Here is an 18,366-nt window from a genome sequence, read left to right on the forward strand (position 1 = left end):
GGCAACTACCTACTGCGCCATCGCGTCAACTTCCTAATAAAAATATGAATTTAAAAGATAGATTTGTGAGGGGTGTACTCATATATGCCACTGTACATAGAATTTACGATAACACTTTACAGTAACAACATGAATACTGATGTATTAATAAGTAAACTAAACATAAGTTTATTATGAATTAATGAGTTAAGGTATGCACTAATCATGAACTAACTTTAACTACAACATGAGTTCATGTGTGAATGACGGCTAGCTTTATTACTTGTTAGTACATGATTGTTTGTTAATTTATGTAATAATTACCACATTAGTTTATGCTTAATTCAACCATGATGAACTCATGACATGTTACTGTATAATTATGTTGTAACTTTACTTGGAGGGGCACATCATCATTAACCCATTCTTAACTACTCATGAACTCCTTGTGCATGTCCAACTAGCGAGTTTACACTGAATAACAATAGAAAAGTGTTCTGTCAACATCAACATGAACAGGAGTTTATGAGTAGTTAAGGATGAGTTAATAGTGATGTACCCCTCCAAGTAAAGTCATGACATAACTATAAATTGTCAACTCATGAGTTCACTGCCCATTTAGCTTAAACTTAAATGTTAATTAATACATTAACAACATGTACTAACAAATAATTAAGGTAGTGCTTATTTACACATGAACTCATGTGAATCATTTTGTTGTTAAAGTTAATTCATGATTAGTGGATACCTTAACTCATCATTATTTATGTTACTGTTATTGTAAAGTGTTACTGAATTTACAATTCTTTACTAATGTATGCTACACAGTGGTGGGAAGATCCCTAAAAATCATACTTAAGTAAAAGTACAATTACTTGCCTAAAAATGTAGTGCAAGTAGAGTTACAGTATCTGTTGTAAGTATAAGTAAAAAGTAGACCTTTTAAAAGTATTACACTAAAAAGCTGATGCGTTTACATCTAATTTGCGATTGTGTGTAAACGTATTCTGTAGTGTATTGATTTATTGGCCAGCACCAGCAGGCACACGACATCATAAGACGCTAATATTAGGTTAGATTAGGGTTTGTGAGGTCAGGTGACCAAAGTTCAGTGTCTAACCAGCGTCACCTTATTTTGATCATGATGTTCAATAACAACATCTAATGAAGTTGATTTTGGTCGATTTTAGGTTGTGCTAGAAAGTGACTAAAATCCAACGTTGAGCCAACAAATTTAACTGACGTCATATTGACGTCAAATACTGACATTAGGTGCGTTCGACTTTATGCAGCGCTGCGCAGATCGATCGAAATCTGTCTTAAAGCGGTGCATTCTGGTTAGAAATCTTGTCCGGATTGATGCTGCGCCGACGCCACGTGACTGTCACATGTGGCATCAAAGTACCGCGACAGCGCTCCGAGATCAGACGGCAAACTCAGACCATGCAGCTTCTGATGAGCGACTGCAGGAGCTTTGATGATGACACCGATATTACACGATTGGCCGAGTTTACCACATGACAACAAACACGTGTATTTCGGGTTTATAATTGGACAAATTCCGATTCAAAAGTTTCAAAACAAACAATTCACTTTTCACACCCTCTCTATCCTGTACACATCTTGCTTATTAAAAGACTACAAATATTTTACTGCAGTATCATCTTTTGTTAAATAATCTGGTTATAAAGGTTAGCTTGTTTGCACAGGTTTATTTTTTAACTTTTTTATACAGACTATTTACTGCATTCATCTCCATGAACGATTTAAATGATATATTTTAGTGTATATTTTAGTGAATAACCTAAATATGAACTCAAATAAGTCTTACAGACTTGAAATAAGAAAATCATCATCATTGATCCTGCCCCCCTAAAGCTCTCTTAACAAATTAAAGTAAAGAACTATTTTATTAAATAATTATAAAATGGCTTTATTATTATAATATAAATATATATTTTATTTTCTGTCTAGCAGTTTAAAGGCTACCTGCTCTTTCTGGGAAACTTCTACATAGCTCACTTATTTTACCTTTTGTTCTTTTCAACACAATCTTTTTGGATTAAAATGCTTTTTTGAAAATTCATTCATCATCCAAAATAATGTCATTTATTAAGACCTAACCAAAACACCTTGTTTTGCTTTTTACATGGGAAATTTTTATATCTATAAATGTACATATATGTTAACCCTTTTTTAGCAGATTCAAACAAGAAGTATTAGCCTAAAGATTGATGTTTAACTCCTAGAATTTATGCTTATTGCTTTGTATTTAATAGACTTGTTCGTTTTTATGTTTATATTAACCTCTCATTTCCTCTTATTTCTCTCATGCATTTGTTATATATTTTATTCATAATTCTCTCTTATTGTTTAAAAAGGAACTACAGTTTGAAGAGCCTGTATTCTGTTTTATTTGTAAATGTTTTGTTGTTATAAATAAAAATAACAAAAAAAATATGATGACGCCATGTGATCGGTCATCATGACTGCAGCAACTTTGAGTCCCGAAGTGTCCAGCTGTCCGTCTTGACGGCTCCGTTTTCAACTCCGCCCCGCCTGCGCTCGGCTAATCTCGTTGATCACCGGCTGCAGCTGAGCTTCATGTCGAACGCACCTATTTATTTGTCAAGTATGGCAACCAAAATTCAATGTTTGATAGACGTCATAGTGGTAACATCCACATAATGTCAAGCTGTAATAATTAGATGTTGATATTTGGTTAATGTGGAATCTCTAAAAGCTAATAAATTTAACCTATTTTTAGAATCATGTGCAGGCTTTAGTGTTTAAGTAAAAAAGTAAACATTTATTATGTTCTCTACCATGTCTGAATAATCTATATTTTTAGATTGGGTAATTTAATATTATTTAAAATTAGCGGTTGTAGTATCCTGAAATGACCCCGAAAATAGTTGCCTATTGTTAAAAGTACTCGGACAATTCCCTGCACCACACCTAATAGCCAATAGATGGTGGTATAAGACCTCAGATTGTATCTCAAATATCTTATTTTACAGGTTTACTAAACCAAGGAGAAACCCGTTAACAATTGAGATCTCATTGATAGGCTTTGATTTCCTTAATGTGGATGATGGGATGTGGATTCCTTAATGTGGATGATGTTAATGGTCCAACCTTCTTCAAAATATCTTCTTTTGTGTCAAAAAAGGTCTATTGTTTATTTTATTATTTATAATTATTTAACATTTATTTTATCTAAGTTAGATGATAATTTCAACTTTACCTTTTTATTTTAATAACCATAATTATATTATGTTTTATATTTACTTATTTTGTTTAGGTTTATATACTACTTGTTTTATATTTTAAATTAGATGATTATTTTCCGTTTTTTAAACTTTAGATTTAATATTTATTTTCTTAAACATTAGATGATTATTTTATCTTATTATTCATAAAGTACTTTATTTAATTTTTCACTTATTTATTATTTTATTTAATTCAATTTTATTTTACTCACCATGAAAATGCTTTCCTCGGGTTTTGTGGCTGCCTCAAGATAACAAAGATGATTGTTATTGTGTTATTATAAAATAAACAGAAGGAGCTATTCCTTTAAGAGCTTCTCTGATGTGTTGTTGGACTTCCAACCTTGTTGATCGACCTACAAAAATGTGATGGAATTTAGAAACTGTGACTCCAAACACAGCAGCGCCAGGTGTCAATGAGGCATGAAAGGAAGCCTTGTTATCACAAGCATTCCATTTGTCCATTAAAAACTAAAAAATGTTCCCACACGGGCACTTATGGGAGTAAATGATTGACCCAGAGCAGAGGCCTGACTCCCGGGTGTCCGGCATGAGTGCACTGTTCCTCGGCTCTGGAGCAGGTGGAGCGCGCGGGCTTTGGGTTTCCACAACTATTCAGCCGCGATACTGCAGCAGCTCGAATAACAGGGTGAAGGTCAGGGAAAAGTTATGCGGTTCGACGGAGAGCACCAGATGCTCTTGTGCGTCACAGAAGAGGACAGATTTCCTCTGGCTCTCTCCCTCCCTCCAGAAGAATCCCGTAAACAGACAGGGATTCCCCTCACTGCCCGGTAAACGCAGACGGCGTGTGTTTGAAGGGATGGGGGAGCGGACGAGCCGATGGCATTACTTACATCTGCATCAACTGTCCTGATAATCAAAGAAGAGACTTTTAAAAAAGTGTATATATTTAGAAAATATATATTTACATGTGTGAAACTTTACGTTTTGCAGAGGACAAGTACCACTAGATGGCAGTAGCAGATCACTGGTGAAAATGTACAATATTAGGGACCCTCAACTGACAGATTCTCAGGAGACAAAAGATACTGTAGGTGACTGATAGACAGACAGACAGACAGACAGACAGATAGATAGATAGATAGATAGATAGATAGATAGATAGATAGATAGATAGATAGATATATATATAGATAGATAGATAGATAGATAGATAGATAGATAGATAGATAGATAGATAGATAGATAGATAGATAGTCTGGTTAATGATTGACAGATACAATTTATTCAAACACAATAATACCATAACCATATGACCATATATAAAACCTTTCTTTATACAACAATGGTGTTTAGGACACCTGTAAGCACAAACATTTTAAAAATGGATACAGTGTATACATTTGGAAAAAGTCTCATAAGTCTATAGTCACACTCAAGCACTTGGCTATCACATTAAAGATGAAATTAACCAAATATTAGCCTGTAGTTAACCAAAATTACTTGTATATATAGAATTAGACCTGTAAATTACAGAAAAAAGTACTGCCAGCTACTTTAATTTTTTTTTACCACAACATCGACCAACCAGACAATATCCAGTTTAAAACTTTTAAAAATGTCAATAAAACTTAAATTAAGCATAAATAAACACTCCTGAATTACAATTTTAAAAGAACTTGATTAAAACCTCACTCAATCATTACCATGCTTCATTTAACTAGTTGATCTTTATGGATAATAAGCCAGGAAAATGTTTTATGCAAGTTTTAGTCGAGTAATTAAGCCGTGGTTGCACTAGTCATTACGCTTCATTTACTTCCATTCATACGCAGGTAAACATGGGAGACCAGAAACACTCATGCGAAGAAGTTTTCTGTTCATGACCGTTAAACTCTGACCTGCGAATTTGCATAAGATATAGACATTTGACCAATCAGGCATTTAAAGGTTACAGACTGACCTTTAGGCTGAATCAGTTCACCCATTTAAAAAAATGTGATTTGCAAGTAATATTGAATGCTTGAAGAAGTCTTGTGTAAGTAATAATGTTGAAGATTATATATCCATACACACAACATGAATGGTGTGGTTCATTAGAGCGTGTGTTAGGAAAATATAAGCTTTGCTAATTATATTGTTCATTTTGAAAATATCTGTCAATGTGGCAAGGTGCAATACAAGTTACCAAGCATGAGCCAAGCAACTTTTATAATTCATGATCAAAAACGTATTAATGTCATTATGAGGCAGAACGTAATTTTTTTTTTACCCCTACCTCAATCTAAATCCAACTCATGGTAATGTAAAATATTATTTGTTGCACACTGTCACTAAAATTGGGGCGGCGTGGTGGCACCACGGGTAGTGCGTTCGCCTCACATCAAGAAGATCGCTGGTTTAAGCCTCGGCTGGGTCAGTTGGCATTTCTGTGTGGAGTTATACCTGTGTTCATATGGGTTTCCTCCAGGTGCTCCGGTTTCCCCCAAAAGTCCAAATACATGTGGTACAGGTGAATTAAGTAAGCTAAAAATTGTCCGTAGAGTATGTGTGTGAATGAGTGTGTATGGTATGGGTGTTTTCCAGTGATGGGTTGCTGCTGGAAGTGCATCCATTGCATAAAACATATGCTGGATAAGTTAGTGGTTCATTCCTCTGTGGCAACCCCTGAATAATAAAGGGACTAAGCCGAAAAGGAAATGAACGAATGAATGAATGTGACAAAAATGATGCTATATTGACATGAGTTGACATCCTCAGCTGTATCCAATTTAAACTTAACCCTCTACTGCAGCATGGTGTTTTACAAACCTTAAATGGGATGTTTTGCCTATAGTTATGTGTATTTGAATGTCTGAAACCTAAAATAAATGTTATTTGTTTAAAAGCATAGATAAATTGTGATTGTTAACAAGTGCTGCACTCTTTCTTTGCTTCAGTGCGTTCCATCAGATTTGAATATTACAGTTGATGATGTGTGTTCTGAATGTCAAATCACACCGTACAGTTTAGGGACAAGCCAAGGCTGATCACAACGGTGTGATCATGTACTTCAGGGTCAAGCCAAGGCTGTTTACACCGGTGTGATTGTTTGCTTTAGCGACAAGCCAAGGCTGATTACACCAGTGTGATCGTGTCATAATTATATGCTTCAGGGACCAGCCTAGGTTGATCACACCGGTGTGATTGTGCCGTGATCGTACACTTCAGGGATCAGTCTAGCCTAATCACATTGGTGTGATTAGCCTTGTCTTGTCACTGAAGCATACAATCACAGCTGTGATTGTGTCGTGATCGTACACTTCAGGGACCAGTCTAGCCTGATCACACTGGGAATTAAAGCCTACAATCACGACACAATCACACTGGTGTGATCAGCCTTGCCTTGTTTCTGAGGTGTCTGATCACACCAGTGTGATCAGCCTAGGCTGGTCACTGAAGCGTACGATCACATCGGTGTGATCAGCCTTGGCTTGTCTCTGAAGCGTACAATCACACCATTGTGATCAGGCTAGGCTGCTAGGCTCCGCTTCAGGGACTGGCCAAGGCTGATCACACTGGTGTGATTATACACGTGAAAAGGTTAAATTTGCTTAATTGTCTGGTTATGATCACTCTTCCAAACAAATGTATGTACATACAAAATTTACACACTGTTATGTTGTTTTTTTTTTTTGGATATTTTAATGAAAAAAACATTGTGCTTTTAACATTGTTTTTGAACATTTTTATTCATTATTATCATCATCATTTTATCAATAAAATCCAATTTAAAAAGGTAATTCTGTTAAAAACAGTTCTCTGAAAGGTTCTTTGTCAACACCAAAATAGTTCTGCTTGCCCTCTGGAGGGGTAAAATCTGCGTTTCTCACAGTCACATGGTCACATGCTTTATTTGTGCATATTACAGATAAAGAAGAGTTGAGGAGTGACTTCTACGGATCAAACCAGTTTCTCACATACCAGACCACAATGGCAAGTGTCAGAATATTGCGAATGACAGACGTTTTACACACACACACACACACACACACACACACACACACACACACACACACACACACACACACACTGAAAAGAGAGTCAGTCCGACGGTCTCCATAGTGTGACTCCTAAGGGGGCACTACATGCTCCACTGTCCCAGAATAACTACTGTCTAGCCAGTGCTGTATGAGGGACGAGCGCTCTCTCTCTCTCTTTGTTGGTCTGCGTGTGCATGTGTGTGCTCTTTGTACTTGTTAACTAGACTTGTGAAGGCTAACATCCTCACTTATATAGTAAAATATCTTGACAATAAAGACATTATGACATTTTATTCATCATTACTAGTTTAAAGACTTCTCACTATGAAGTAAAATAAAAGTTTGTGTGTACCTTGTATTCCTGACGTTTAAATGTCTTTACAAGGATCCCATAAACTTTTGAAATTATGAGGACATTTTGTTTTTGGTCCCCATGTGTTTTCTTTTAAAAATCAAAAAGAATGAACTTTTTTGAAAGTGTTAACATTCAGATTGTTCTATCAGGGTTTGGTTAAGGGGTAGGGGGACAGAATCCAGATAATACAGTATAAAATCATTACATCTGTGGAAAGTCTTTATAAATATAGCTTTACTATGTCTGATTGTGTGTGTTTGTGTTTGTTGGTGCCAGCAGGTCGTTGAATCAAGTCTATTGGGAGCTATACTTAAGAGAAAGGATCTAGTGGTGAAGTGCGAGTAGTAACGCTTTTTAAGTGTGTACGTGGGGACGCCAATCTGACAGGGTGCCAGATGTCAGGCGGTATCGCATATCAGTCAGCAGGAGAGAGCCCGCTCCCTGAGGACCCTCTCACGCTTTCACCTACTGTTTATCTGACAGACAAAGGGCACGGAAAGGAGGGTTGGATTTTTCTATCAGCTAAAACACCTTAGTACAATATTCAGACTTTTTGTGCTTATAATGTGAATCTACTGTAGAAAAAAAAGAGGCAAACTTAATTTTGCATGGCATGATAGAAAGAACCGCTATCAAGTTTTAAGGGTGTGCAATAAGGTCAACGTGTCTCTTAAAATATTTAATGTACACAAAAGCCCCTCTCACACATACATCCAGAAAGGTCAGTATGTGTGAACAGGCCCTTTATGAAAATACCAGTAAATTCGTTCCGGAATTTTACCAGAAAGAGTAGTACCAGTAACAGTACCGGTAATTTGCCGAAATGCTGCGCTGTGTGAACGCAGAAGGAAGATTGCCGGAAAGAGCGTGTTCACATCTCGATTGCGCTGACGTGAAACATCTACTTTAGCCAATCTGAACGTTTAGACACATTAACATTTGTGCTGTTTATAATAAAAGCCTTTGAAATATTTTACAGACACATTTAGCTGCTAGATGTTAGTCAGATAACGTTTTTATGTTCCTTCTTAATGCAAACTGTGTTAATAATTTTCGATAAGATGCTTATAAGTCATTGTTTGTTTACCTTCAAGCTCTGCTTCCTTCAGTTGCATGGTGCGCCGCACTTGCACGTAAAGGAGCCGGTGAGAGCCAGCACACACACATATTATGTACATCTCGATCTAAAGTGTTTCTTTATATCTTTGCATCGAAGTCATTCACAAGACTGATCCATCCACAGAATTCCATAACATCCTTGCCTATGTGAACAGCGCTCTTTTGAATTTACCAGTAAATTCTTTCTGGAAATTTTCCGCATATTTACTGGTATCATTGTGTGAAAGGGGCTAATGACAGCATCAGTTTCCAACAAGGAATATCCTTAGAACTTTAGCATTTCATGTCAGGGTTTTCTTAAATGCACACTGTAAAAATGATCTGTTAATTAACAGTTTTTGTATTTTGTGACAAGTGATTTGCATTTATTTACGATTGTGAATTGCATTTTGGGACCTTGATCTCTGCTCTGTCGACTTCTAACGTTGAAAATTTAACTTTACAGTTTAACATAGTGACTTCTATTGACGTTTTAGTCAATAGTTTGAAATTATATACAGTTGAAGTCAGAATTATTAGCCCCCCCTTGTTTATTTTTTCCCCAATTTCTGTTTAACGGAGGGAAGATTCTTTCAACACATTTCTAAACATAATGATTTTAATAACTCATTTCTAATAACTGATTTATTTTAACTTTGCCATAATGACAGTAAATAATATTTGACTAGATATTTTTCAAGACACTTCTATACATCTTAAAGTGACATTTAAAGGCTTAACTAGGTTAATTAGTTTAACTAGTCAGGTTAGGGTAATTAGGCAAGTTATTGTATAACGATGGTTTGTTCTGTAGATTATCGAGAAAAAATATAGCTTAAAGGAGCTAATAATTTTGTCCCTAAAATGGTGTTTAAAAAATTAATAGCGGCTTTTATTCTAGCCAAAATAAAACAAAGACTTTTTCCAGAAGAAAAAATATTATCAGACACACAGTGAAAATTTCCTTGCTCTGTTACACATAATTTGGAAAATATAAAAAAAAAAATTAAATTTGAAGGGGGCTAATAATTCTGACTTCAACTGTATATATATATATATATATATATATATATATATATATATATATATATATATATATATATATATATATATATATATATATATATGCGAACTATATATATATATATATATATATATATATATATATATATATATATATATATATATATATATATATACACATACTTTTAGATGATAAACACTATTAAAATAACAGTTTCTCAATAAGAATGTCTTCTAAAAATACCTTAAGAGAGGACAACATCTTCAAATCCAAAAGTATCAGATGAAAATCCGAGGAACGTGAGTGCTCACATCATTATTACTCCTCAGCAGATCATCTTTGATTTGATTGGCTCACGTCACTCATGTAAAAACAGCGAGGGTCAGATATCGCTCCTGCAATATAAACCATGCATTACGCTGCACTTCCTAATAACATTACCAGCCAAATGGCCAGTCATTTATACAGCGAATGGTGCTTTTAACCAGTAATCACAATGGTTTTAGGAAATGATATATCAAGCACTCGAAAAGGTGATTGTTGATTATTGCACGCATCGACAGAATAAAAACTCTGAACGCTATTATTGCAACGTCAATGTTAATGCGAGGCCAGAAGGGTAGAGTGAGATATTATCCATAACTACATTTATAACCATATTGATAATTAACAATAGATTGTTGTGCTTATCATTGATGCACATTCAGAACAATTTTCTAATTCAAAACTTTGTACCTTAAACTAAAAATTCTGTCAGCATTTATTCCGTCACTTTTGAGCTTCTTGTCTTCTGTTGAACACAAAAGAAGATGTTTTGAAGAATGTTGGAAACCTGTAACAGTTGACTTCTAATATTTGTTTTTCTACTATGGGTTTAATGGCTGTTTTCCCCCAGTATTCTTCAATATATCAATATTGTTTTAGTAAAGTAAATTTTTCGATCAACTGTCTCATTAGGGGAACACAATGAAGATGAAAAGGGTTAACTGATCATTATCAATAATTATCAAGTTAACTGATTACTTTAAGAATTGCAAACATTTTTATATATTACAGTTTTTCTAAAACATTACGTTTAAATATGCAAATGAGGCACTATTCGATTAAATATACAGTTAGATACCAACATACTTATATAAATATATATACTCAATGGCCACTTTATTAGGTACAACTGTCCACATCTGCTTGTTAAGGCAAATTTCTAATCAGCCAATCACATGGCCGCAACTAGGTATTTAGGCATGTAGACATGGTGAAGACGATCTGCTGCAGTTTAACCCGAGCATCAGGGAAGGAAGGTGATTTAAGTGACTTTGAACGTGGCATGATTGTTAGTGCCAGACGGGCTGGTCTGAGTATTTCTGAAATTGCTGATCTACTGGGATTTTCACGCACAACCATCTTTAGGGTTTACAGAGAATGGTCTGGAAAAGAGAAAATATTCAGCGAGTGGCAGTTCTGTGAGTGCAATGCCTTGTTGATGAGGCCAGCGGTGAATGGCCTGACTGGCATCTCTGAGCACACAACACCTCCAGCCTTTAGGCAGATGGGCTACAGCAGCAGAAGATCAAACCGGGTGCCACTTCTGTCAGCTAAGAACAGGAAACTGAAGCTAAATAAAATGATGTATTTAATCAGGCAAGCTATCTACACTATAAAAAGTAATTTGCTAGGATTACTTAACTGAATTGTGCAAATAGGTTGCCTTCAAGTCGATTAGATAATCTTAAGTTTATTGTATTAAGTTTATTTTTATGTTCTTGTTAAAGATAAATAAGTTATTAAGGATAATTATTTTTATTTTATGCATATTGTGTCTCATTAAGTTTGGTATTTTGCTGGTCCATCCAGTAGTTCAAACAGTCCAAAAGTCTCAGACTGTCCTTAGCTTAGCTTAGCTTAGCTTAGCTGAGCAAAAATTATTAAATTGGATTGGACCATTAGTATCTCAAACAGGTTAAGGAGTTGGGTTCGGGGGCACACCTCCATTTCCATACCAATGAAATATTTTTAAAAAGATCTTTTTATGAAAAAGTTTTTCTGCCAATACTAAACAAAGTTATGTTTAGAAACATTTAGTAACTATCATATTACAATTTCCTTCAAAAAACTGAAAAGAATAGCTGTATTTATGCAGCTGCGTGGATTTAATTTAATACTTTTCACATGGTATGGTAATATTTTAAGTTTGGTTTTGATTGATATATTTGCCTTTTTAGATCAAACTATAAACCGCAGCACTTGCCGTTTTATTAATTCATTTAACTTATTGTACTGAATCAGCCCTAAAGTGCCTCCAATCACTCTGCACAGAACCAGCAGCGTTTTTTCATTAAACATCAGCATGGTTCTCTTTGTTCAGAAAAATCTAGCCTCGATATATAATGAAATACGCATAATGAAGATCCTTTCCAGGCCCTCTGGTCTCTCTCTCTCTCTCTCTCTCTGTGCGCTAATGTTCCCGTTTGAAGTCTAGTTTTAATGGCAGGCCTCTCTTTGTCATGATTATAGATGTGTGCCATTTGCGCTCAGCCTGAGAAATAGCTTGTGGTGGTGTGTGACGTCCTTGTATGTGTGTGTGTGTGCGGTCTGGGTCAGAAAGATTTTTTAATTTGTCATGACTACTTTCATTACTCAGGTTATATGCAATGGGTGGCTGATTTATTTTGGAAAAGTAATAACTAAGCTGGAGAAAGTCACAGGCAAAGGGCCTCAGACTGTGCATTTCGTCAACACAGTTAACCACATACACTTCAATGACTGATGATTCAGGTACAGTTTCACAGCTCTTTACTGTACCTGCAAAAGTAAAACACCTCGCATGATCAAGCGCATCCTTCACTCACTGTGATCCGTCTCCCCCTTTGTAGGTCTGATTACTTTTATATTTTTGGATGGAACTCTGAGTAGAATTTTCCAGAATGCTTTTATTATGAGTCAGCTTCTAGTGTTAAAGGGACGGTTCAGCCAAAAATGGCAATTCTGCGGTCACTTAATCACCCTCAGTACACCTGACATTCTTGTGTGGAAAATCTGAAATATTGTTGAATGTACAATCAAAAACATTTGCTCCTTGTTTAAGCAACACAATTATTAAGTTTTTTTTAGGACAACTTAGTTGTTTTATGTTGAATCCACTTAACTTTGTTAAGGAATCGTTCTTGCAGGACTCCCAGAGTGCATCAAGATTCTTTGAATTCTTCTTCAATGCCTCCTCCTTCATCTTACCTAATAATGTTCAGGTCTGGTAACTGGGCTGGCCAATCCTGGAGTACCTTGACCTTCTTTGCTTTGAGGAACTTTGATGTGGAGGTGGAAGTATGAGAAGGAGCACTATCCTACTGAAGAATTTGCCCTCTCCTGTGGTTTGTAAAGTAATGGGCAGTAGAGCTGTAATCTGGCCATAAAAGTTAGGCCCGATAAGGCCCGAGCCCCACAGAATTCAGCCAGAGCCCGACAAGTAGTTTGATTGACAGCTTTTTAAAAGCCCAAACCCTTTTATAGCCCGACATTATTCAAATGTGCTCGTGCACACAGCTCTTTTGCCTTTTTTTCATGAATGAGTCCTTTATATGTGTTAGAACAATTTATTCATAACAAACGTAGGCTATAGGCCACTTGGAAAAAAGAAATAAAATAAATCCTCTGTAGCATTGTAACATCTCAGCACTCTAAACAGGGCTAGGTACATACACTTAGCCTTTAAATTGGCCAAAAAACAATTTACTAAATTATGACGGGTATTTGGCAATAACGGAATTAAGAGAAAGGCTTAGTGAGATTTGTTTCACCACTTCACAATCTGGCATTAAGGCGACTGTGAAGCTAAATAATCATTCATTCATTTTCTTGTCGGCTTAGTCCCTTTATTAATCCGGGGTCGCCACAGCGGAATGAACCACCAACTTATCCAGCAAGTTTTTACGCAGCGGATGCCCTTCCAGCCGCAACCCATCTCTGGGAAACATTCACAAACATATTCACACACACACACAAACACACACACACACACACACACACACACACACACACACACACACACACACACACACACACACACACACACACACACACACACACACACACACACACACTTTAGCCTACCCAATTCACCTGTATCGCATGTCTTTGGACTGTGGGGGAAACTGGAGCACCCGGAAGAAACCCACGCAAAGGCAGGGAGAACATGCAAACTCCACACAGAAATGCCAACTGAGCCGAGGTTCGAACCAGCGACTTTCTTGCTGTGAGCAACAGCACTACTGCGCCACTGCCTTGTCTGTGAAGCTAAATAATTAAAGAATAATGCCAACATTAGCATATACTCTGACTAGTGACTACATTATGATTTTATTGTTAATATTTTGTTATAATTTAATTACTCACCAAGATTAGACTTCGTGTTTTTGTGGAGGAACATTATTGAATTCATCGTAAATGGCTTTAGCGCAGACCTGCACTCACTGAGCAGCACTAAAGTGAACACCCTTTCACTGCTGCCACTACTGGCTGGATGCACTACTGATCTAGCAAAATAAACATGTTTTGGGTAGGATTGTTTGTTCATCTTCCACCAGCCAAGAACATCCATTTCATTTTCCATGACAGCGGTTTCAATGTAGCGAGTGACCTCATCATCTTTCCTGTCAGCTTGCTGTACACTTGCTCTACTGTAACACGTATGAGTGACCACCGAAATACCTAGTGGGTAGAATGGCCATTCTTTATTAACTGGCGGATAGCCTGACCGCAGTTAACATCCGCTTTTTGACTTCTCCGTCTTCAGTTGTTTCACCTTTGCAGGAATGGTTTTTAATGTTGTAACAAATTATTTAATTACTGTCTCGTGCTAATCGAAATGCATCACATGACAGTTCATTTACCACAAAAGCCCCTCTAAAATTATAAAAATTAAGCCCAAACCCACCCGAACTCGTCAGGTTCCGGCAAAGATCTTCACCTCTAATGGGCAGCACAAATGTCCTGATACCTTAGGCTGTTGATGTTGCCATCCACTCTGCAGATCTCTCACATGCCCCCTAACTGAATGTAACCCCAAACCATGTGTTTTACTTCATCAAACTTGACTGATTTCTGTGAGAATCTTGAGTCCATGCAGGTTCCAGTAGGTCTTCTGCAGTATTTATGAGGATTGGGATGCAGTTCAACAGATGATTCATCTGAAAAATCTCTCTGTAATCCAAATGATCAACTAGAAGTCAAGTTATTAATTGTTGCTCTTATTACTGTGATTGACAACAAGTCTTTTGTCAGGTAGTGTACATGCTATACAAGTTCACTTTTGGCTGAACTGTTAAACATCAAATGCTCCTGCAAAACTCTCATTAACCCCTATATATTCAGTAAACAGCACATTTACAGTCTCCTCTCTTGTTGTTTAATTGTCTAAGACACTCATCAGGCACACTTAAGAACGTTCAAACTATCAAAAAACTGACCTAATTCAGTGTAAAAATCATCTGAAAACGGATCATTATTGTAGGATGGAGCTCAAACGTAGACTTTATTACAATATAGAGCTATAAAATATATGAAAACTCCTTATGAAGCAAAGGCAGCAGATTTTACCACAAAATAAAGGCTATAAACCACAAAAGCGGGATGAAGAAACCATATGGATAATGAAATGAAAAAATCCCCTTGACAAGTGATTTGTTACATTAATTTTGGCAGTATTAATATTCATAGGCATAAAGTAATATGGCGTGTGCTAGAATACTTGTATATACATTGCAAATGAGCGTCACGTATTACCCCAAAAACAGCCATTTCTGTTCCAAGACATGGGCTGTTATTATTTCCCAGGTCAAACTCATATGAGCCACAAGCGATTTTACAGATATGAGTGAGAGAAAAGGATCAAGGCCACCAAACATAATCCCGTTAGCACAAAGCTGACTGTCTGAGACTTTCAGTCTTTTTGAACTACAGGACGGATCAGGAAAATAGCAAAAATAAAATAAAATAAAATAAAATAAAATAAAATAGTGTTGCATTTTTACTGTGGCAAAAAAATGAATGAATGAATAAAAAAAAAATAAAATAAAATAACTGTGAATTATTTTTTCAGTCTAATGTAAAAACACCCAAAATACATGTTTGAGTTTTTATTTTGACACACAGTATTAATAAACATACAATTACAGTATGTTTTAAAATCCAGTTTTCTCCTCAACTCAGCTATAAACATTACATCTGCAGTCTATAGCCTATTTAAAAAAGTGTAGAACTTCTTTAAAGTTGCAACTGCTTGACTATATTATGCTGAATAAAAAGTTAAATGTTTTAAAATTTAAACTTACAAAAATTTACAAAAAAAATAGATTTTGAAAAAAAAATACAATTACTCTGATTCTTTGAATTGCTTTATACTTCAGAGATTTAGAATTTATTTGCAGTATTTAAGGCAAGTACATGTTACACTTAATTAGGTGCACCTGTCCAACTGCTCTTAAAGCAAATTTCTAATCAGCCAATCACATGGCAGCAACTCAATGCATTTAGGCATGTAGACATGGTCAAGACGATCTGCTGCAGATCAAACTGAGCATCAGAATGGCATGGTTGTTGGTGCCAGATGGGCTCAACTGAGTAAGAAACAGCTGATCTACAAGGATTTTTACGCACAACCATCTCTAGGGTTTACAGAGAACAATCTGAAAAAAAGAAAGTATCCATTGAACGGTAGTTCCGGGGTGCAAATGCCCTGTTGATGTCAGAAGAGAATGGCCAGACTGGTTTGAGCTGATAGAAAGGTAACAGTAACTCAAATAACCAATCGTTACAACCGAGGTATGCAGAAGAGCCTCTCTGAACACACAACACGTCCAACCTTAAGGCGGATGGGTTACAGCAGCAGAAGACCACACCAGGTGCCACTCCCGTCAGCTAAGAACAGGAAACTCAGTCTACAAGTCACACAGGCTCACCAAAACTGGACAATAGAAGATTTAAAAAACATTGCCTGCTCTGATGAGTCTCGATTTCTGCTGCCACATTCACATGGTAGCATCAGAATTTGGCGTCATTAACATTAATCCATCCTGCCTTGTATCAACGATTCAGACTGCTGGTGGTGGTGTTATGATGTGGGGGATATTTTCTTGGCAGACTTTGTGCTCACTAGTTACTAACCAAATTGAGTAGCAAGTTTCGCCACAGTCTACCTGAGTATTGTTGCTGACCATGTCCATCTCTTCATCACCACCATGTAGTGTACCCATCTTCTGATGGCTACTTCCAGCAGGATAACCAGCCGTGTCATAAACCATGAATCATCTCAGACTAGTTTCTTAAACATGACATTGACTTCACTGTACTCAAATAGCCTACACAGACACCAGCTCTCAATCCAATAGAGCATCTTTGAGATGTGGTGGAAGGGGAGATTCGCATCATGGATGTGTACCTGACAAATCTGCAACAACTCCATGATGCTATCACGTCAATACGGACCAAAATCTCTAAGGAATATTTCCAGTACCTTGTTGAATCTATGCCATGACTAAAGGCAGTTCTAAAGACAAAAGGGGGTTCAACCCACTACTATGGAGTGTACCTATTAAAGTGACCGGTGAGTGTTAGTAACTAATTAGTTGAACAATAACCCCTTACATTACATTTTCAGCGAGTTAATTAGAGCAACTAGTTACTGTATAAGTAATTACACTCAAAACTTTCAGCATTAAGTCACCGCGATTGATTTTGCATATGAAAATGGATGATGTAAGAGCGAACTTGTGTATTCTGTGTTTGGACATCTCAAAAATAGTTTGTTATAATGATTATTTGCCCAACAATAGGTCAAGGAAAATTTATGAAGTCACTCCAATGAGTTTGTGTGTTGGAGTGTGTTTTTGTCTGTCTATGTGTGACTGAATGATTGTGAATGTTTTTCTTTCTCTCTCTCTCTCTCTCTCTCTCTCTCTCTCTCTCTCTCTCTCTCTCTCTCTCTCTCTCTCTCTCTCTCTCTCTCTCTCTCTCTCTCTCTCTCTCTCTCTCTCTCTCTCTCTGTAAGTATATGTGTGTGTGATGTTTTTGTATGTACAGAGGGCAAGCAAAAGAATTCCCACAAAAACGGGTTGCTATGGTTTCTGTTTGGGGCTTGGATCAGGTTCCTGACCACAGCAGAGCGATTTGGGCAATAAAACACACAGGGTACTAATGAAAACAGCATGGTCCTCCTGGCACTGAGTGTATGTATGTGTGTGTGTGTGTGTGTGTGTATGTGAGAGGAAGAGAGATGGCTGGAAAAAGGCTGAGAATGAGGAGGTTGAGACAGAACATTTGGTTCTGACTTACGAGTGTTTTTATTTGCACACATCTGCAGCGTTTGTGTGTTGCAGGCCTGTGCACGTGCGTCTGTGTGTTGTTTCCTGGCTGGCGTCCATAGAGTCACATGACATGGCAGTGTTTGGTGCGGTTTAAGGAGGAGAAGAGAGGAGCACGTTTTACTTTATTAGTTGTTTATGTCCTCGGAGTGATTTCAGGCAGACTCTAGGGGAGCAATCAATTATATTCAAGATCATAAAGCAAGCGGTGATAAAAGAGGAGAATAAGAGAGGGTGTGGTGTTTCCAGTGGGGTTGCGAGATTGTTCAGCAAAACATAGAGGAATTCGTTTGACATTTCT

Source organism: Danio rerio, chromosome 20, assembly GCF_049306965.1.
Source record: "Danio rerio strain Tuebingen ecotype United States chromosome 20, GRCz12tu, whole genome shotgun sequence".
Lineage (NCBI taxonomy): Eukaryota > Metazoa > Chordata > Actinopteri > Cypriniformes > Danionidae > Danio > Danio rerio.